The sequence below is a fragment of the Pleurodeles waltl genome, chromosome 8, assembly GCF_031143425.1.
Source record: "Pleurodeles waltl isolate 20211129_DDA chromosome 8, aPleWal1.hap1.20221129, whole genome shotgun sequence".
Taxonomy (NCBI): Eukaryota; Metazoa; Chordata; class Amphibia; order Caudata; family Salamandridae; genus Pleurodeles; species Pleurodeles waltl.
In genome coordinates, this window is record NC_090447.1 from 1,516,522,315 (window position 1) to 1,516,543,324 (window position 21,010).

The 21,010-nt window shown below is 40.7% G+C and overlaps 11 non-coding genes across 11 annotated transcripts; all 11 read right to left on the bottom strand.

The window, feature by feature from the left end:
• Positions 1-236: 236 nt before the first annotated feature.
• Positions 237-309, bottom strand: TRNAF-GAA (transfer RNA phenylalanine (anticodon GAA)). The gene has a single exon. It is a non-coding gene; the product is annotated as a tRNA-Phe (tRNA).
• A 494-nt stretch (positions 310-803) lies between these two features.
• On the bottom strand, positions 804-876 carry TRNAF-GAA (transfer RNA phenylalanine (anticodon GAA)). Its single transcript has one exon. It is a non-coding gene; the product is annotated as a tRNA-Phe (tRNA).
• A 2,240-nt stretch (positions 877-3,116) lies between these two features.
• On the bottom strand, positions 3,117-3,189 carry TRNAF-GAA (transfer RNA phenylalanine (anticodon GAA)). Its single transcript has one exon. It is a non-coding gene; the product is annotated as a tRNA-Phe (tRNA).
• Positions 3,190-7,323: 4,134 nt separating this feature from the next.
• TRNAF-GAA (transfer RNA phenylalanine (anticodon GAA)) lies at positions 7,324-7,396 on the bottom strand. Its single transcript has one exon. It is a non-coding gene; the product is annotated as a tRNA-Phe (tRNA).
• A 1,063-nt stretch (positions 7,397-8,459) lies between these two features.
• TRNAF-GAA (transfer RNA phenylalanine (anticodon GAA)) lies at positions 8,460-8,532 on the bottom strand. The gene has a single exon. It is a non-coding gene; the product is annotated as a tRNA-Phe (tRNA).
• A 1,674-nt stretch (positions 8,533-10,206) lies between these two features.
• TRNAF-GAA (transfer RNA phenylalanine (anticodon GAA)) lies at positions 10,207-10,279 on the bottom strand. The gene has a single exon. It is a non-coding gene; the product is annotated as a tRNA-Phe (tRNA).
• Positions 10,280-10,773: 494 nt separating this feature from the next.
• Positions 10,774-10,846, bottom strand: TRNAF-GAA (transfer RNA phenylalanine (anticodon GAA)). Its single transcript has one exon. It is a non-coding gene; the product is annotated as a tRNA-Phe (tRNA).
• Positions 10,847-12,518: 1,672 nt separating this feature from the next.
• Positions 12,519-12,591, bottom strand: TRNAF-GAA (transfer RNA phenylalanine (anticodon GAA)). The gene has a single exon. It is a non-coding gene; the product is annotated as a tRNA-Phe (tRNA).
• Positions 12,592-13,082: 491 nt separating this feature from the next.
• TRNAF-GAA (transfer RNA phenylalanine (anticodon GAA)) lies at positions 13,083-13,155 on the bottom strand. The gene has a single exon. It is a non-coding gene; the product is annotated as a tRNA-Phe (tRNA).
• A 2,240-nt stretch (positions 13,156-15,395) lies between these two features.
• TRNAF-GAA (transfer RNA phenylalanine (anticodon GAA)) lies at positions 15,396-15,468 on the bottom strand. The gene has a single exon. It is a non-coding gene; the product is annotated as a tRNA-Phe (tRNA).
• Positions 15,469-18,844: 3,376 nt separating this feature from the next.
• TRNAF-GAA (transfer RNA phenylalanine (anticodon GAA)) lies at positions 18,845-18,917 on the bottom strand. The gene has a single exon. It is a non-coding gene; the product is annotated as a tRNA-Phe (tRNA).
• Between the last annotated feature and the right edge of the window lie 2,093 nt (positions 18,918-21,010).

Sequence of the window (21,010 nt, forward strand, 5' to 3'; positions counted from 1 at the left end):
AGACTGATGCAGACTGCGGGTTACCTAAAAATCAAGACAGAAACAGTAAATAATGGAAGTCAAAGCTGAAGGCAAGAGAGGTGGAATCCATTTTGAAAGGAAGATAGAAAACAAGTACTGTCTTGTACTGATGGTATGTCAATTAGGTTGATGAAAGATTTTATTAATTAAATAAAACGTCACCAGAAGCTGAATCCAAGAAAGAAACACGCCTAAAAAGCTGTCTTCTGAGTCTTTGCCGAAACCCGGGATTGAACCAGGGACCTTTAGATCTTCAGTCTAACGCTCTCCCAACTGAGCTATTTCGGCCACTTATTGCGCAGGTCCCTCCGTATTTTTCTTAATCATTGTAGACAAGACATACACCCCGAAATCATTCACTTTGAGGGTACAGCTATGTCTTAAACTTCCGGTATCCTTCTGCAGCTAACTGGGTGCAATTACTCATTTAATTTTTTGGTGCGCAACCTAGGTACTTCTTTTATTCCAAACTCTGAATAGGCACACAAATGTGTGGGATGAGTAAGCAAGCTATATCATCTGACAGCTTGGTTCATGGGAAAATGGAAGATGATGCAGCCTAAGCTTTACATTAAAATCAAGATAGAAACTGGAAATAATGGAAGTCAAAGCTGAAGGCAACAGAGGTGGAAGCCATTTTGAAAGGAAGATAGAACGCAAGTGCTGTGCTCTACTGATGGTATGTTGATCAGGTTATTAAAAGGTTTCATCTATGAACTAAAATGTCTACTGAAGCTGACTCCAAGAGAGAACTACACCTAATTAGCTAGGTGCTCAGTCCTTGCCAAAACCCGGGATTGAACCAGGGACCTTTAGATCTTCAATCTAACGCTCTCCCAACTGAGCTATTTCGGCCACTTATTTCACAGGTCCCTCCGTATTCTTCTTAATCATTGTAGACAAGACATACACCTCGAAATCATTCACTTTGAGGGTACAGCTATGTCTTAAACTTCCGGTATCCTTCTGCAGCTAACTGGGTGCAATTACTCATTTAATTTTTTGGTGCGCAACCTAGGTACTTCTTTTATTCCAAACTCTGAATAGGCACACAAATGTGTGGGATGAGTAAGCAAGCTATATCATCTGACAGCTTGGTTCATGGGAAAATGTAAGATGATGCAGCCTAAGGTTTACATTAAAATCAAGATAGAAACTGGAAATAATGGAAGTCAAAGCTGAAGGCAAGAGAGGTGGAAGCCATTTTGAAAGGAAGATAGAACGCAAGTGCTGTGCTCTACTGATGGTATGTCGAACAGGTTATTAAAAGGTTTCATCTATGAACTAAAATGTCTACTGAAGCTGACTCCAAGAGAGAACTACACCTAATTAGCTAGGTGCTCAGTCCTTGCCAAATCCCGGGATGGAACCAGAGATCTTTAGATCTTCAGTTTAACGCTCTCCCAAATGAGCTATTTCGGCCAGTTGTCAGAGAATACCTTCCTGATGATTCTTAATCATTGCAGGCAACAAGTGGGCATCTGATCAATCACTAGGAGGGTACATCTATGTGTTAAAGTATGCTGTATCCTTCTGCAGCTAACTGGGCACAATTAGTCAATTTATTTTTTATTGCGCAAGCTAGGTATTTCTTTTTTTCTAAACGCTAAATAGGCTAGCAATCTAATACACAGAAATGTGTGGCATGAGGAAGCAAGCTATATCATCTGACACTTTGGTCCAAGGTTAGATGGAAAATGATGCAGGCTACAGTTTACCCTAAAATCGAGATAGAAACGGCAAATAATGGAAGTCAAAGCTGAAGGCAAGAGAGGTGGAATCCATTTTCAAAGAAAGATAGAAAACACGTACTGTCTTGTACTGATGGTATGTCAATTAGGTTGATGAAAGGTTTTATTAATTAAATAAAACGTCACCGGAAGCTGACTCCAAAAAAGAAACTTGCCTGACGAACTAGCTGCTCAGTCTTTGACCAAACCAAGGATTTAACCAGGGACCCTTAGATCTAAAGTTTGACGTCCTCGCAACTGAGCTCTTTCAGCCCGTTTTTTCACAGTGCCTTCCTTATTATTGTTAATCATTGTAGACAAGAAATATAAGTCGCAATCATTCACTGTGAGGGTACAGCTATGTGTTACACTTTGCTGTATCCTTCTGTAGCTAACTGGGCGCAATTACTCCTTTACTTTTTTGCTACGCGAGGTAGGTACTTCTTTTTTTCTAAACTCTGAATAGGCTACCACTCTCATAAACAGAAATGTGTGGCATGACCAAGCAAGCTATATCATCTGACAGTTTGGCTCATGGGAAAATGGAAGATGACGCCGGCTACGGTTTACATTAAAATCAAGATAGAAACGGGAAATAATGGAAGTCAAAGCTGAAGGCAAGAGAGGTGGAAGCCATTTTGAAAGGAAGATAGAAAATAAGTTCTCTTTTGTACCGATGGCATGTCGATCAGGTTGATGCAAGTTTTTATCAATGAAATAAAATGTCACTTGAGAGTGACTCCAAGAAAGAAACATGCCTAACAAGCTTAGTGCTTGGTCTTTGGCACAACCCAGGATTGAACCAAGGACCTTTTTTATCTTTAGTCTAACATTATCCTAACTGAGATATTTTAGCCAGGTGTCATGAAAAGCTTTCCGTATCATTTTTAATCATTGTAGACAAGACACAGAAGTCTAAATCATTCACTGTGAGGGTACAGCTATGTCTTAAACTTTGTTGTATCCTTCTCCAGTTAACTGGGTGTAATTAGGGAATTTGTTTTTTATTCTGCAAGCTAGGTATTTCTTTTTTTCTAAACTCTAAATAGGCTAGCAATCTAATGCACAGAAATGTGTGGCATGAGTAAGCAAGCTATTTCATCCGACACTTTGGTTCAAGGGAAGATGGAGACTGATGCAGACTGCGGGTTACCTAAAAATCAAGATAGAAACAGTAAATAATGGAAGTCAAAGCTGAAGGCAAGAGAGGTGGAATCCATTTTGAAAGGAAGATAGAAAACAAGTACTGTCTTGTACTGATGGTATGTCAATTAGGTTGATGAAAGGTTTTATCAATTAAATAAAACGTCACCAGAAGCTGAATCCAAGAAAGAAACACGCCTAAAAAGCTGTCTTCTGAGTCTTTGCCAAAACCCGGGATTGAACCAGGGACCTTTAGATCTTCAGTCTAACGCTCTCCCAACTGAGCTATTTCGGCCACTTATTTCACAGGTCCCTCCGTATTCTTCTTAATCATTGTAGACAAGACATACACCTCCAAATCATTCACTTTGATGGTACAGCTATGTCTTAACCTTCCGGTATCCTTCTGCAGCTAACTGGGTGCATTTACTCATTTACTTTTTTGGTGCGCAACCTAGGTACTTCTTTTATTCCAAACTCTGAATAGGCACACAAATGTGTGGGATGAGTAAGCAAGCTATATCATCTGACAGCTTGGTTCATGGGAAAATAGAAGATGATGCAGCCTAAGCTTTACATTAAAATCAAGATAGAAACTGGAAATAATGGAAGTCAAAGCTGAAGGCAAGAGAGGTGGAAGCCATTTTGAAAGGAAGATAGAACGCAAGTGCTGTGCTCTACTGATGGTATGTCGATCAGGTTATTGAAAGGTTTCATCTATGAACTAAAATGTCTACTGAAGCTGACTCCAAGAGAGAACTACACCTAATTAGCTAGGTGCTCAGTCCTTGCCGAAACCCGCGATTGAACCAGGGACCTTTAGATCTTCAGTCTAACGCTCTCCCAACTGAGCTATTTCGGCCAGTTGTCAGAGAATACCTTCCTGATGATTCTTAATCATTGTAGGCAACAAGTGGGCATCTGATCAATCACTAGGAGGGTACATCTATGTGTTAAAGTATGCTGTATCCTTCTGCAGCTAACTGGGCACAATTAGTCAATTTATTTTTTATTGCGCAAGCTAGGTATTTCTTTTTTTCTAAACGCTAAATAGGCTAGCTGTGAGAAACTGGGGCTGATTGCAGAGGCCCCCTAACTTTTTGCCCCCATTTTCCACTTTATGCTGGTGTTTTCCTGACTCTGATGGTGCCCTGGGTACTGCTAACCAGTCCCAGGGCCTGTGCTCTGTGTAAAATGGATATGCAAATTAGGCTAATTATAATTGGCTAAGTTAACCTACCTATAAGTCCCTAGTATATGGTAGGGCATGTAGGTTTAGGGACCACAGCATAGGTGGTGCACACCTAGGTGCATTGCTGAGGTGCCCAGTGTCATTTTAAAAGCAAGCCTGCCTTGCTGGCTGCTTTTAAATTAAAGTTATATGCAAATTCGACTTTGGAATTAAAGGTACTTCCAAAGTCTTAAACTACCTTATTTTTACATATAAGTCACCCCTAAGGTGTGCCCTATGTGCCCCTAGGGCTAGGTGCCATGTAACTATAAGCAGGGACTTTATAAAAATAGATTTATAAGCCCTGGTGAGGTAAAAACAGCCAAATTCGTTTTTCCCTCATTGAAGTAAATGGCCTTCATAGGCTAGAATGGGCAGACTTTATTTTAAATTTTAAAGTCTCCTTAAATGTTACATACCAAGAATTTGGTATCAAATTGATTGTTATAATAAATCCCACAACTTCCAGTTGTTGGATTTAATATAACTAGTGCAGGTAAAAAGTTTAGACTTTACCTAAAAAGTTGCCAATTTCAGCTCTGCATTGTTTTTGCTGCTGTGCTCTGATTGGCCAGCCTGCAGCAGCTTCTGCCAGGCTACTTTAATGAGGTGTGAAGTGGCCTGACTTTACACAAAGGAATGTGCTTGGGGGAGAGAATCTCCCCTCAGCAGATGGGGAAGCAGGAAGGGGGAGGGCTGCCAAACTGGTCTTCAAAGGCAGAGAGGGACATCTGGAGCACCCAGCAACACCCCCACATCCTGCAACCCCAGACAGCTAGGTGCCCCCTTGATTAGATTAGGAGAGGGCAGGAGAGGGGTGTGTTTATGATTTTTAGCCACACCAGTGGGTGGGTTCAGCCAGATCTCTCCTCCAAAAATCAGATTCATCCATTTTGGATTTTTAGAGACTATTGCCTTCTGGGATGGATTTTTGCCACACTTCCCAGGAAGTGGTCATCACAGGGGGACGACCCTGTCCCTGATTGGAGGACCAGGGCCCCCCTGCTTTTCACCCAGGAGCAAGGATAAAACTGGCAGACCTGCACCCACGCCTCAGATCCCCACCAAATTTCAAGAAGAAAGAACTACAAGGAGAAGAAGGACTGCCCTGCTGGACCCCTGGCCTGCACCTGGACCCTGCACTCAGAAAGACTGCACCAGCTGCACACTTGGGCTTCACCACAAGAAGGACTTTGCCTGGCTTCCACTGGTTCAAGGAGGGACTCCCTGTTTGCTACAGGTGAAAAATTGCTAACCAGAGTCCCCTGCACCAACTCCTGAAAAAGTGACCAGCTGACCACTGCCCAGTGGCCAAAAAGGAGTTTGCGCCAGGTGCACTCTGGGAGTTGAAGTCCGCACTTCCCAAGGACCATCACAGAACTTCTGGACCCTTGGGGTGAGCTGTGGACCCCAAAAGAACCTTAAAAGAACATCTGGGTGAAGCCCCAGAAGTTTGGAAAAGATTGGAGAAATTTTAGAAAAAAGCTCCATAAAGTGACCGACTCGACGCGGAAATTCTAGCCGGCTTGCCTCAACCGCGACCCGGCCTGACTTCGTGGTTCGTCCCGGTCAAGAAAAACATCCGAAAAAGAGACTAAGTCCGAACGTAAAAAGTTGACCGGGACCTTCCAGCCATCGTATCCGAGAAGGGCTCCACGGACGTCGGATCAAGATCCAGGTTTACCCCGGTCGAAGGATTTTCATCTCGAAAAAACGACTAAGTCCGAAGGTAGAAATCACCACCGAGGAAACCGACTTCGCGTATCCGGACAAGGGCTCCAGGAGGTCGGATCCAACTGGCAGGTTCGTCCCGGTGAAGAAAAACTTCAAAATAAAGACTAAGTCAGAAGGTAACTTTTTAACCGAGGCCTCCCGCGACCTGTAGCCGAGCAGGGCTCCATCGCGGTCGGCCTGAAAGTTTGACTTTGTCCCGGTCCTGGTGCAACCAGATGACCCGATTGGCGCTTTTTGTTTCTATGCGCTAGAAAATAATAATACTTTAAAAATTCATATCTCCGGTTCCCCTGAACCGATTTTAATCGTTTTTGTGTCATTTTAAAGATAAAAATATAAGCTATTTTTATAAATTGGTTTTGGATTTTTAAACTGTTTCCTGTGTTTTATTTAATTACTGTTGTGTGATATTTGAATGCTTTACACTTTGTCTCCTAAGTTAAGCCTTGACGCTCGATGCCAAGCTACCAAGGGTAGAGCTGGGATTAATTTACTGAGACCTAACTGTACTTTTGTGGAGGTTTGTGGCTTGTTGCTAGGTGTAGGTACCTACCTGCCCTACCAATAACCCATTTTCCAACACTAGCAATCTAATACACAGAAATGTGTGGCATGAGGAAGCAAGCTATATCATCTGACACTTTGGTCCAAGGTTAGATGGAAAATGATGCAGGCTACAGTTTACCCTAAAATCGAGATAGAAACGGCAAATAATCGAAGTCAAAGCTGAAGGCAAGAGAGGTGGAAACCATTTTCAAAGGAAGATAGAAAACACGTACTGTCTTGTACTGATGGTATGTCAATTAGGTTGATGAAAGGTTTTATCAATTAAATAAAACGTCACCAGAAGCTGAATCCAAGAAAGAAACACGCCTAACAAGCTGCCTTCTGAGTCTTTGTCGAAACCCGGGATTGAACCAGGGACCTTTAGATCTTCAGTCTAACACTCTCCCAACTGAGCTATTTCGGCCAGTTATTTCACAGGTCCCTCCGTTTTCTTCTTAATCATTGTAGACAAGACATACACCTCGAAATCATTCACTTTGAGGGTACAGCTATGTCTTAAACTTCCGGTATCCTTCTGCAGCTAACTGGGTGCATTTACTCATTTACTTTTTTGGTGCGCAACCTAGGTACTTCTTTTATTCCAAACTCTGAATAGGCACACAAATGTGTGGGATGAGTAAGCAAGCTATATCATCTGACAGCTGGGTTCATGGGAAAATAGAAGATGATGCAGCCTAAGCTTTACATTAAAATCAAGATAGAAACTGGAAATAATGGAAGTCAAAGCTGAAGGCAAGAGAGGTGGAAGCCATTTTGAAAGGAAGATAGAACGCAAGTGCTGTGCTCTACTGATGGTATGTCGATCAGGTTATTGAAAGGTTTCATCTATGAACTAAAATGTCTACTGAAGCTGACTCCAAGAGAGAACTACACCTAATTAGCTAGGTGCTCAGTCCTTGCCGAAACCCGGGATTGAACCAGGGACCTTTAGATCTTCAGTCTAACGCTCTCCCAACTGAGCTATTTCGGCCAGTTGTCAGAGAATACCTTCCTGATGATTCTTAATCATTGTAGGCAACAAGTGGGCATCTGATCAATCACTAGGAGGGTACATCTATGTGTTAAAGTATGCTGTATCCTTCTGCAGCTAACTGGGCACAATTAGTCAATTTATTTTTTATTGCGCAAGCTAGGTATTTCTTTTTTTCTAAACGCTAAATAGGCTAGCAATCTAATACACAGAAATGTGTGGCATGAGGAAGCAAGCTATATCATCTGACACTTTGGTCCAAGGTTAGATGGAAAATGATGCAGGCTACAGTTTACCCTAAAATCGAGATAGAAACGGCAAATAATCAAAGTCAAAGCTGAAGGCAAGAGAGGTGGAAACCATTTTCAAAGGAAGATAGAAAACACGTACTGTCTTGTACTGATGGTATGTCAATTAGGTTGATGAAAGGTTTTATCAATTAAATAAAACGTCACCAGAAGCTGAATCCAAGAAAGAAACACGCCTAACAAGCTGTCTTCTGAGTCTTTGCCGAAACCCGGGACCTTTAGATCTTCAGTCTAACGCTCTCCCAACTGAGCTATTTCGGCCAGTTATTTCACAGGTCCCTCCGTTTTCTTCTTAATCATTGTAGACAAGACATACACCTCGAAATCATTCACTTTGAGGGTACAGCTATGTCTTAAACTTCCGGTATCCTTCTGCAGCTAACTGGGTGCATTTACTCATTTACTTTTTTGGTGCGCAACCTAGGTACTTCTTTTATTCCAAACTCTGAATAGGCACACAAATGTGTGGGATGAGTAAGCAAGCTATATCATCTGACAGCTTGGTTCATGGGAAAATAGAAGATGATGCAGCCTAAGCTTTACATTAAAATCAAGATAGAAACTGGAAATAATGGAAGTCAAAGCTGAAGGCAAGAGAGGTGGAAGCCATTTTGAAAGGAAGATAGAACGCAAGTGCTGTGCTCTACTGATGGTATGTCGATCAGGTTATTGAAAGGTTTCATCTATGAACTAAAATGACTACTGAAGCTGACTCCAAGAGAGAACTACACCTAATTAGCTAGGTGCTCAGTCTTTGCCGAAACCCGGGATTGAACCAGGGACCTTTAGATCTTCAGTCTAACGCTCTCCCAACTGAGCTATTTTGGCCAGTTGTCAGAAAATACCTTCCTGATGATTCTTAATCATTGGAGGAAACAAGTGGGCATCTGATCAATCACTAGGAGGGTACATCTATGTGTTAAAGTATGCTGTATCCTTCTGCAGCTAACTGGGCACAATTAGTCAATTTATTTTTTATTGCGCAAGCTAGGTATTTCTTTTTTTCTAAACGCTAAATAGGCTAGCAATCTAATACACAGAAATGTGTGGCATGAGGAAGCAAGCTATATCATCTGACACTTTGGTCCAAGGTTAGATGGAAAATGATGCAGGCTACAGTTTACCCTAAAATCGAGATAGAAACGGCAAATAATGGAAGTCAAAGCTGAAGGCAAGAGAGGTGGAATCCATTTTCAAAGAAAGATAGAAAACACGTACTGTCTTGTACTGATGGTATGTCAATTAGGTTGATGAAAGGTTTTATTAATTAAATAAAACGTCACCGGAAGCTGACTCCAAAAAAGAAACTTGCCTGACGAACTAGCTGCTCAGTCTTTGACCAAACCAAGGATTTAACCACGGACCCTTAGATCTAAAGTTTGACGTCCTCGCAACTGAGCTCTTTCAGCCCGTTTTTTCACAGTGCCTTCCTTATTATTGTTAATCATTGTAGACAAGAAATATAAGTCGCAATCATTCACTGTGAGGGTACAGCTATGTGTTACACTTTGCTGTATCCTTCTGTAGCTAACTGGGGGCAATTACTCCTTTACTTTTTTGCTACGTGAGGTAGGTACTTCTTTTTTTCTAAACTCTGAATAGGCTACCACTCTCATAAACAGAAATGTGTGGCATGACCAAGCAAGCTATATCATCTGACAGTTTGGCTCATGGGAAAATGGAAGATGACGCCGGCTACGGTTTACATCAAAATCAAGATAGAAACGGGAAATAATGGAAGTCAAAGCTGAAGGCAAGAGAGGTGGAAGCCATTTTGAAAGGAAGATAGAAAACAAGTGCGCGTTTGTACCGATGGCATGTCGATCAGGTTGATGCAAGTTTTTATCAATGAAATAAAATGTCCCTTGAGAGTGACTCCAAGAAAGAAACATGCCTAACAAGCTGAGTGCTTGGTCTTTGGCACAACCTAGGATTGAACCAAGGACCTTTTTTTATCTTTAGTCTAACATTCTCCCAACTGAGATATTTAAACCAGGTGTCATGAAAAGCTTTCCGTATCATTTTTAATCATTGTAGACAAGACACAGAAGTCTAAATCATTCACTGTGAGGGTACAGCTATGTCTTAAACTTTGCTGTATCCTTCTCCAGTTAACTGGGTGTAATTAGGGAATTCGTTTTTTATTGTGCAAGCTAGGTATTTCTTTTTTTCTAAACTCTAAATAGGCTAGCAATCTAATGCACAGAAATGTGTGGCATGAGTAAGCAAGCTATTTCATCCGACACTTTGGTTCAAGGGAAGATGGAGACTGATGCAGACTGCGGGTTACCTAAAAATCAAGACAGAAACAGTAAATAATGGAAGTCAAAGCTGAAGGCAAGAGAGGTGGAATCCATTTTGAAAGGAAGATAGAAAACAAGTACTGTCTTGTACTGATGGTATGTCAATTAGGTTGATGAAAGGTTTTATCAATTAAATAAAACGTCACCAGAAGCTGAATCCAAGAAAGAAACACGCCTAACAAGCTGTCTTCTGAGTCTTTGCCAAAACCCGGGATTGAACCAGGGACCTTTAGATCTTCAGTCTAACGCTCTCCCAACTGAGCTATTTCGGCCAGTTATTTCACAGGTCCCTCCGTTTTCTTCTTAATCATTGTAGACAAGACATACACCTCGAAATCATTCACTTTGAGGGTACAGCTATGTCTTAAACTTCCGGTATCCTTCTGCAGCTAACTGGGTGCATTTACTCATTTACTTTTTTGGTGCGCAACCTAGGTACTTCTTTTATTCCAAACTCTGAATAGGCACACAAATGTGTGGGATGAGTAAGCAAGCTATATCATCTGACAGCTTGGTTCATGGGAAAATAGAAGATGATGCAGCCTAAGCTTTACATTAAAATCAAGATAGAAACTGGAAATAATGGAAGTCAAAGCTGAAGGCAAGAGAGGTGGAAGCCATTTTCAAAGGAAGATAGAACGCAAGTGCTGTGCTCTACTGATGGTATGTCGATCAGGTTATTGAAAGGTTTCATCTATGAACTAAAATGTCTACTGAAGCTGACTCCAAGAGAGAACTACACCTAATTAGCTAGGTGCTCAGTCCTTGCCGAAACCCGGGATTGAACCAGGGACCTTTAGATCTTCAGTCTAACGCTCTCCCAACTGAGCTATTTTGGCCAGTTGTCAGAGAATACCTTCCTGATGATTCTTAATCATTGTAGGAAACAAGTGGGCATCTGATCAATCACTAGGAGGGTACATCTATGTGTTAAAGTATGCTGTATCCTTCTGCAGCTAACTGGGCACAATTAGTCAATTTATTTTTTATTGCGCAAGCTAGGTATTTCTTTTTTTCTAAACGCTAAATAGGCTAGCAATCTAATACACAGAAATGTGTGGCATGAGGAAGCAAGCTATATCATCTGACACTTTGGTCCAAGGTTAGATGGAAAATGATGCAGGCTACAGTTTACCCTAAAATCGAGATAGAAACGGCAAATAATGGAAGTCAAAGCTGAAGGCAAGAGAGGTGGAATCCATTTTCAAAGAAAGATAGAAAACACGTACTGTCTTGTACTGATGGTATGTCAATTAGGTTGATGAACGGTTTTATTAATTAAATAAAACGTCACCGGAAGCTGACTCCAAAAAAGAAACTTGCCTGACGAACTAGCTGCTCAGTCTTTGACCAAACCAAGGATTTAACCAGGGACCCTTAGATCTAAAGTTTGACGTCCTCGCAACTGAGCTCTTTCAGCCCGTTTTTTCACAGTGCCTTCCTTATTATTGTTAATCATTGTAGACAAGAAATATAAGTCGCAATCATTCACTGTGAGGGAACAGCTATGTGTTACACTTTGCTGTATCCTTCTGTAGCTAACTGGGGGCAATTACTCCTTTACTTTTTTGCTACGCGAGGTAGGTACTTCTTTTTTTCTAAACTCTGAATAGGCTACCACTCTCATAAACAGAAATGTGTGGCATGACCGAGCAAGCTATATCATCTGACAGTTTGGCTCATGGGAAAATGGAAGATGACGCCGGCTACGGTTTACATTAAAATCAAGATAGAAACGGGAAATAATGGAAGTCAAAGCTGAAGGCAAGAGAGGTGGAAGCCATTTTGAAAGGAAGATAGAAAATAGGTGCTCTTTTGTACCGATGGCATGTCGATCAGGTTGATGCAAGTTTTTATCAATGAAATAAAATGTCACTTGAGAGTGATTCCAAGAAAGAAACATGCCTAACAAGCTGAGTGCTTGGTCTTTGGCACAACCCAGGATTGAACCAAGGACCTTTTTTATCTTTAGTCTAACATTCTCCCAACTGAGATATTTTAGCCGGGTGTCATGAAAAGCTTTCCGTATCATTTTTAATCATTGTAGACAAGACACAGAAGTCTAAATCATTCACTGTGAGGGTACAGCTATGTCTTAAACTTTGCTGTATCCTTCTCCAGTTAACTGGGTGTAATTAGGGAATTCGTTTTTTATTGTGCAAGCTAGGTATTTCTTTTTTTCTAAACTCTAAATAGGCTAGCAATCTAATGCACAGAAATGTGTGGCATGAGTAAGCAAGCTATTTCATCCGACACTTTGGTTCAAGGGAAGATGGAGACTGATGCAGACTGCGGGTTACCTAAAAATCAAGACAGAAACAGTAAATAATGGAAGTCAAAGCTGAAGGCAAGAGAGGTGGAATCCATTTTGAAAGGAAGATAGAAAACAAGTACTGTCTTGTACTGATGGTATGTCAATTAGGTTGATGAAAGGTTTTATCAATTAAATAAAACGTCACCAGAAGCTGAATCCAAGAAAGAAACAGCCTAACAAGCTGTCTTCTGAGTCTTTGCCGAAACCCGGGATTGAACCAGGGACCTTTAGATCTTCAGTCTAACGCTCTCCCAACTGAGCTATTTCGGCCAGTTATTTCACAGGTCCCTCCGTTTTCTTCTTAATCATTGTAGACAAGACATACACCTCGAAATCATTCACTTTGAGGGTACAGCTATGTCTTAAACTTCCGGTATCCTTCTGCAGCTAACTGGGTGCATTTACTCATTTACTTTTTTGGTGCGCAACCTAGGTACTTCTTTTATTCCAAACTCTGAATAGGCACACAAATGTGTGGGATGAGTAAGCAAGCTATATCATCTGACAGCTTGGTTCATGGGAAAATAGATGATGCAGCCTAAGCTTTACATTAAAATCAAGATACAAACTGGAAATAATGGAAGTCAAAGCTGAAGGCAAGAGAGGTGGAAGCCATTTTGAAAGGAAGATAGAACGCAAGTGCTGTGCTCTACTGATGGTATGTCGATCAGGTTATTGAAAGGTTTCATCTAAGAACTAAAATGTCTACTGGAGCTGACTCCAAGAGAGAACTACACCTAATTAGCTAGGTGCTCAGTCCTTGCCGAAACCCGGGATTGAACCAGGGACCTTTAGATCTTCAGTCTAACGCTCTCCCAACTGAGCTATTTCGGCCAGTTGTCAAAGAATACCTTCCTGATGATTCTTAATCATTGTAGGCAACAAGTGGGCATCTGATCAATCACTAGGAGGGTACATCTATGTGTTAAAGTATGCTGTATCCTTCTGCAGCTAACTGGGCACAATTAGTCAATTAATTTTTTATTGCGCAAGCTAGGTATTTCTTTTTTTCTAAACGCTAAATAGGCTAGCAATCTAATACACAGAAATGTGTGGCATGAGGAAGCAAGCTATATCATCTGACACTTTGGTCCAAGGTTAGATGGAAAATGATGCAGGCTACAGTTTACCCTAAAATCGAGATAGAAACGGCAAATAATGGAAGTCAAAGCTGAAGGCAAGAGAGGTGGAATCCATTTTCAAAGAAAGATAGAAAACACGTACTGTCTTGTACTGATGGTATGTCAATTAGGTTGATGAAAGGTTTTATTAATTAAATAAAACGTCACCGGAAGCTGACTCCAAAAAAGAAACTTGCCTGACGAACTAGCTGCTCAGTCTTTGACCAAACCAAGGATTTAACCAGGGACCCTTAGATCTAAAGTTTGACGTCCTCGCAACTGAGCTCTTTCAGCCCGTTTTTTCACAGTGCCTTCCTTATTATTGTTAATCATTGTAGACAAGAAATATAAGTCGCAATCATTCACTGTGAGGGTACAGCTATGTGTTACACTTTGCTGTATCCTTCTGTAGCTAACTGGGGGCAATTACTCCTTTACTTTTTTGCTACGTGAGGTAGGTACTTCTTTTTTTCTAAACTCTGAATAGGCTACCACTCTCATAAACAGAAATGTGTGGCATGACCAAGCAAGCTATATCATCTGACAGTTTGGCTCATGGGAAAATGGAAGATGACGCCGGCTACGGTTTACATTAAAATCAAGATAGAAACGGGAAATAATGGAAGTCAAAGCTGAAGGCAAGAGAGGTGGAAGCCATTTTGAAAGGAAGATAGAAAATAAGTTCTCTTTTGTACCGATGGCATGTCGATCAGGTTGATGCAAGTTTTTATCAATGAAATAAAATGTCACTTGAGAGTGACTCCAAGAAAGAAACATGCCTAACAAGCTGAGTGCTTGGTCTTTGGCACAACCCAGGATTGAACCAAGGACCTCTTTTATCTTTAGTCTAACATTATCCTAACTGAGATATTTTAGCCAGGTGTCATGAAAAGCTTTCCGTATCATTTTTAATCATTGTAGACAAGACACAGAAGTCTAAATCATTCACTGTGAGGGTACAGCTATGTCTTAAACTTTGTTGTATCCTTCTCCAGTTAACTGGGTGTAATTAGGGAATTTGTTTTTTATTCTGCAAGCTAGGTATTTCTTTTTTTCTAAACTCTAAATAGGCTAGCAATCTAATGCACAGAAATGTGTGGCATGAGTAAGCAAGCTATTTCATCCGACACTTTGGTTCAAGGGAAGATGGAGACTGATGCAGACTGCGGGTTACCTTAAAATCAAGATAGAAACAGTAAATAATGGAAGTCAAAGCTGAAGGCAAGAGAGGTGGAATCCATTTTGAAAGGAAGATAGAAAACAAGTACTGTCTTGTACTGATGGTATGTCAATTAGGTTGATGAAAGGTTTTATCAATTAAATAAAACGTCACCAGAAGCTGAATCCAAGAAAGAAACACGCCTAATAAGCTGTCTTCTGAGTCTTTGCCGAAACCCGGGATTGAACCAGTGACCTTTAGATCTTCAGTCTAACGCTCTCCCAACTGAGCTATTTCGGCCAGTTATTTCACAACTCCCTCCGTTTTCTTCTTAATCATTGTAGACAAGACATACACCTCCAAATCATTCACTTTGATGGTACAGCTATGTCTTAAACTTCCGGTATCCTTCTGCAGCTAACTGGGTGCATTTACTCATTTACTTTTTTGGTGCGCAACCTAGGTACTTCTTTTATTCCAAACTCTGAATAGGCACACAAATGTGTGGGATGAGTAAGCAAGCTATATCATCTGACAGCTTGGTTCATGGGAAAATAGAAGATGATGCAGCCTAAGCTTTACATTAAAATCAAGATAGAAACTGGAAATAATGGAAGTCAAAGCTGAAGGCAAGAGAGGTGGAAGCCATTTTGAAAGGAAGATAGAACGCAAGTGCTGTGCTCTACTGATGGTATGTCGATCAGGTTATTGAAAGGTTTCATCTATGAACTAAAATGTCTACTGAAGCTGACTCCAAGAGAGAACTACACCTCATTAGCTAGGTGCTCAGTCCTTGCCGAAACCCGGGATTGAACCAGGGACCTTTAGATCTTCAGTCTAACGCTCTCCCAACTGAGCTATTTCGGCCAGTTGTCAGAGAATACCTTCCTGATGATTCTTAATCATTGTAGGCAACAAGTGGGCATCTGATCAATCACTAGGAGGGTACATCTATGTGTTAAAGTATGCTGTATCCTTCTGCAGCTAACTGGGCACAATTAGTCAATTTATTTTTTATTGCGCAAGCTAGGTATTTCTTTTTTTCTAAACGCTAAATAGGCTAGCAATCTAATACACAGAAATGTGTGGCATGAGGAAGCAAGCTATATCATCTGACACTTTGGTCCAAGGTTAGATGGAAAATGATGCAGGCTACAGTTTACCCTAAAATCGAGATAGAAACGGCAAATAATCAAAGTCAAAGCTGAAGGCAAGAGAGGTGGAAACCATTTTCAAAGGAAGATAGAAAACACGTACTGTCTTGTACTGATGGTATGTCAATTAGGTTGATGAAAGGTTTTATCAATTAAATAAAACGTCACCAGAAGCTGAATCCAAGAAAGAAACACGCCTAACAAGCTGTCTTCTGAGTCTTTGCCGAAACCCGGGACCTTTAGATCTTCAGTCTAACGCTCTCCCAACTGAGCTATTTCGGCAAGTTATTTCACAGGTCCCTCCGTTTTCTTCTTAATCATTGTAGACAAGACATACACCTCGAAATCATTCACTTTGAGGGTACAGCTATGTCTTAAACTTCCGGTATCCTTCTGCAGCTAACTGGGTGCATTTACTCATTTACTTTTTTGGTGCGCAACCTAGGTACTTCTTTTATTCCAAACTCTGAATAGGCACACAAATGTGTGGGATGAGTAAGCAAGCTATATCATCTGACAGCTTGGTTCATGGGAAAATAGAAGATGATGCAGCCTAAGCTTTACATTAAAATCAAGATACAAACTGGAAATAATGGAAGTCAAAGCTGAAGGCAAGAGAGGTGGAAGCCATTTTGAAAGGAAGATAGAACGCAAGTGCTGTGCTCTACTGATGGTATGTCGATCAGGTTATTGAAAGGTTTCATCTATGAACTAAAATGTCTACTGAAGCTGACTCCAAGAGAGAACTACACCTAATTAGCTAGGTGCTCAGTCCTTGCCGAAACCCAGGATTGAACCAGGGACCTTTAGATCTTCAGTCTAACGCTCTCCCAACTGAGCTATTTCGGCCAGTTGTCAAAGAATACCTTCCTGATGATTCTTAATCATTGTAGGCAACAAGTGGGCATCTGATCAATCACTAGGAGGGTACATCTATGTGTTAAAGTATGCTGTATCCTTCTGCAGCTAACTGGGCACAATTAGTCAATTTATTTTTTATTGCGCAAGCTAGGTATTTCTTTTTTTCTAAACGCTAAATAGGCTAGCAATCTAATACACAGAAATGTGTGGCATGAGGAAGCAAGCTATATCATCTGACACTTTGGTCCAAGGTTAGATGGAAAATGATGCAGGCTACAGTTTACCCTAAAATCGAGATAGAAACGGCAAATAATGGAAGTCAAAGCTGAAGGCAAGAGAGGTGGAATCCATTTTCAAAGAAAGATAGAAAACACGTACTGTCTTGTACTGATGGTATGTCAATTAGGTTGATGAAAGGTTTTATTAATTAAATAAAACGTCACCGGAAGCTGACTCCAAAAAAGAAACTTGCCTGACGAACTAGCTGCTCAGTCTTTGACCAAACCAAGGATTTAACCAGGGACCCTTAGATCTAAAGTTTGACGTCCTCGCAACTGAGCTCTTTCAGCCCGTTTTTTCACAGTGCCTTCCTTATTATTGTTAATCATTGTAGACAAGAAATATAAGTCGCAATCATTCACTGTGAGGGTACAGCTATGTGTTACACTTTGCTGTATCCTTCTGTAGCTAACTGGGGGCAATTACTCCTTTACTTTTTTGCTACGTGAGGTAGGTACTTCTTTTTTTCTAAACTCTGAATAGGCTACCACTCTCATAAACAGAAATGTGTGGCATGACCAAGCAAGCTATATCATCTGACAGTTTGGCTCATGGGAAAATGGAAGATGACGCCGGCTACGGTTTACATCAAAATCAAGATAGAAACGGGAAATAATGGAAGTCAAAGCTGAAGGCAAGAGAGGTGGAAGCCATTTTGAAAGGAAGATAGAAAATAAGTGCTCTTTTGTACCGATGGCATGTCGATCAGGTTGATGCAAGTTTTTATCAATGAAATAAAATGTCACTTGAGAGTGACTCCAAGAAAGAAACATGCCTAACAAGCTTAGTGCTTGGTCTTTGGCACAACCCAGGATTGAACCAAGGACCTTTTTTATCTTTAGTCTAACATTATCCTAACTGAGATATTTTAGCCAGGTGTCATGAAAAGCTTTCCGTATCATTTTTAATCATTGTAGACAAGACACAGAAGTCTAAATCATTCACTGTGAGGGTACAGCTATGTCTTAAACTTTGTTGTATCCTTCTCCAGTTAACTGGGTGTAATTAGGGAATTTGTTTTTTATTGTGCAAGCTAGGTATTTCTTTTTTTCTAAACTCTAAATAGGCTAGCAATCTAATGCACAGAAATGTGTGGCATGAGTAAGCAAGCTATTTCATCCGACACTTTGGTTCAAGGGAAGATGGAGACTGATGCAGACTGCGGGTTACCTAAAAATCAAGACAGAAACAGTAAATAATGGAAGTCAAAGCTGAAGGCAAGAGAGGTGGAATCCATTTTGAAAGGAAGATAGAAAACAAGTACTGTCTTGTACTGATGGTATGTCAATTAGGTTGATGAAAGATTTTATCAATTAAATAAAACGTCCCCAGAAGCTGAATCCAAGAAAGAAACACGCCTAACAAGCTGTCTTCTGAGTCTTTGACGAAACCCGGGATTGAACCAGGGACCTTTATATCTTCAGTCTAACGCTCTCCCAACTGAGCTATTTCAGCCACTTATTGCGCAGGTCCCTCCGTATTTTTCTTAATCATTGTAGACAAGACATACACCCCGAAATCATTCACTTTGAGGGTACAGCTATGTCTTAAACTTCCGGTATCCTTCTGCAGCTAACTGGGTGCAATTACTCATTAAATTTTTTGGTGCGCAACCTAGGTACTTCTTTTATTCCAAACTCTGAATAGGCACACAAATGTGTGGGATGAGTAAGCAAGCTATATCATCTGACAGCTTGGTTCAATGGAAAATGGAAGATGATGCAGCCTAAGCTTTACATTAAAATCAAGATAGAAACTGGAAATAATGGAAGTCAAAGCTGAAGGCAACAGAGGTGGAAGCCATTTTGAAAGGAAGATAGAACGCAAGTGCTGTGCTCTACTGATGGTATGTTGATCAGGTTATTAAAAGGTTTCATCTATGAACTAAAATGTCTACTGAAGCTGACTCCAAGAGAGAACTACACCTAATTAGCTAGGTGCTCAGTCCTTGCCAAAACCCGGGATTGAACCAGGGACCTTTAGATCTTCAATCTAACGCTCTCCCAACTGAGCTATTTCGGCCACTTATTTCACAGGTCCCTCCGTATTCTTCTTAATCATTGTAGACAAGACATACACCTCTAAATCATTCACTTTGAGGGTACAGCTATGTCTTAAACTTCCGGTATCCTTCTGCAGCTAACTGGGTGCAATTACTCATTTACTTTTTTGGTGCGCAACCTAGGTACTTCTTTTATTCCAAACTCTGAATAGGCACACAAATGTGTGGGATGAGTAAGCAAGCTATATCATCTGACAGCTTGGTTCATGGGAAAATGTAAGATGATGCAGCCTAAGGTTTACATTAAAATCAAGATAGAAACTGGAAATAATGGAAGTCAAAGCTGAAGGCAAGAGAGGTGGAAGCCATTTTGAAAGGAAGATAGAACGCAAGTGCTGTGCTCTACTGATGGTATGTCGAACAGGTTATTAAAAGGTTTCATCTATGAACTAAAATGTCTACTGAAGCTGACTCCAAGAGAGAACTACACCTAATTAGCTAGGTGCTCAGTCCTTGCCAAAACCCGGGATTGAACCAGAGAGCTTTAGATCTTCAGTTTAACGCTCTCCCAAATGAGCTATTTCGGCCAGTTGTCAGAGAATACCTTCCTGATGATTCTTAATCATTGCAGGCAACAAGTGGGCATCTGATCAATCACTAGGAGGGTACATCTATGTGTTAAAGTATGCTGTATCCTTCTGCAGCTAACTGGGCACAATTAGTCAATTTATTTTTTATTGCGCAAGCTAGGTATTTCTTTTTTTCTAAACGCTAAATAGGCTAGCAATCTAATACACAGAAATGTGTGGCATGAGGAAGCAAGCTATATCATCTGACACTTTGGTCCAAGGTTAGATGGAAAATGATGCAGGCTACAGTTTACCCTAAAATCGAGATAGAAACGGCAAATAATGGAAGTCAAAGCTGAAGGCAAGAGAGGTGGAATCCATTTTCAAAGAAAGATAGAAAACACTTACTGTCTTGTACTGATGGTATGTCAATTAGGTTGATGAAAGGTTTTATTAATTAAATAAAACGTCACCGGAAGCTGACTCCAAAAAAGAAACTTGCCTGACGAACTAGCTGCTCAGTCTTTGACCAAACCAAGGATTTAACCAGGGACCCTTAGATCTAAAGTTTGACGTCCTCGCAACTGAGCTCTTTCAGCCCGTTTTTTCACAGTGCCTTCCTTATTATTGTTAATCATTGTAGACAAGAAATATAAGTCGCAATCATTCACTGTGAGGGTACAGCTATGTGTTACACTTTCCTGTATCCTTCTGTAGCTAACTGGGGGCAATTACTCCTTTACTTTTTTGCTACGCGAGGTAGGTACTTCTTTTTTTCTAAACTCTGAATAGGCTACCACTCTCATAAACAGAAATGTGTGGCATGACCAAGCAAGCTATATCATCTGACAGTTTGGCTCATGGGAAAATGGAAGATGACGCCGGCTAGGGTTTACATTAAAATCAAGATAGAAACGGGAAATAATGGAAGTCAAAGCTGAAGGCAAGAGAGGTGGAAGCCATTTTGAAAGGAAGATAGAAAATAAGTTCTCTTTTGTACCGATGGCATGTCGATCAGGTTGATGCAAGTTTTTATCAATGAAATAAAATGTCACTTGAGAGTGACTCCAAGAAAGAAACATGCCTAACAAGCTGAGTGCTTGGTCTTTGGCACAACCCAGGATTGAACCAAGGACCTTTTTTATCTTTAGTCTAACATTATCCTAACTGAGATATTTTAGCCAGGTGTCATGAAAAGCTTTCCGTATCATTTTTAATCATTGTAGACAAGACACAGAAGTCTAAATCATTCACTGTGAGGGTACAGCTATGTCTTAAACTTTGTTGTATCCTTCTCCAGTTAACTGGGTGTAATTAGGGAATTTGTTTTTTATTCTGCAAGCTAGGTATTTCTTTTTTTCTAAACTCTAAATAGGCTAGCAATCTAATGCACAGAAATGTGTGGCATGAGTAAGCAAGCTATTTCATCCGACACTTTGGTTCAAGGGAAGATGGAGACTGATGCAGACTGCGGTTTACCTAAAAATCAAGATAGAAACAGTAAATAATGGAAGTCAAAGCTGAAGGCAAGAGAGGTGGAATCC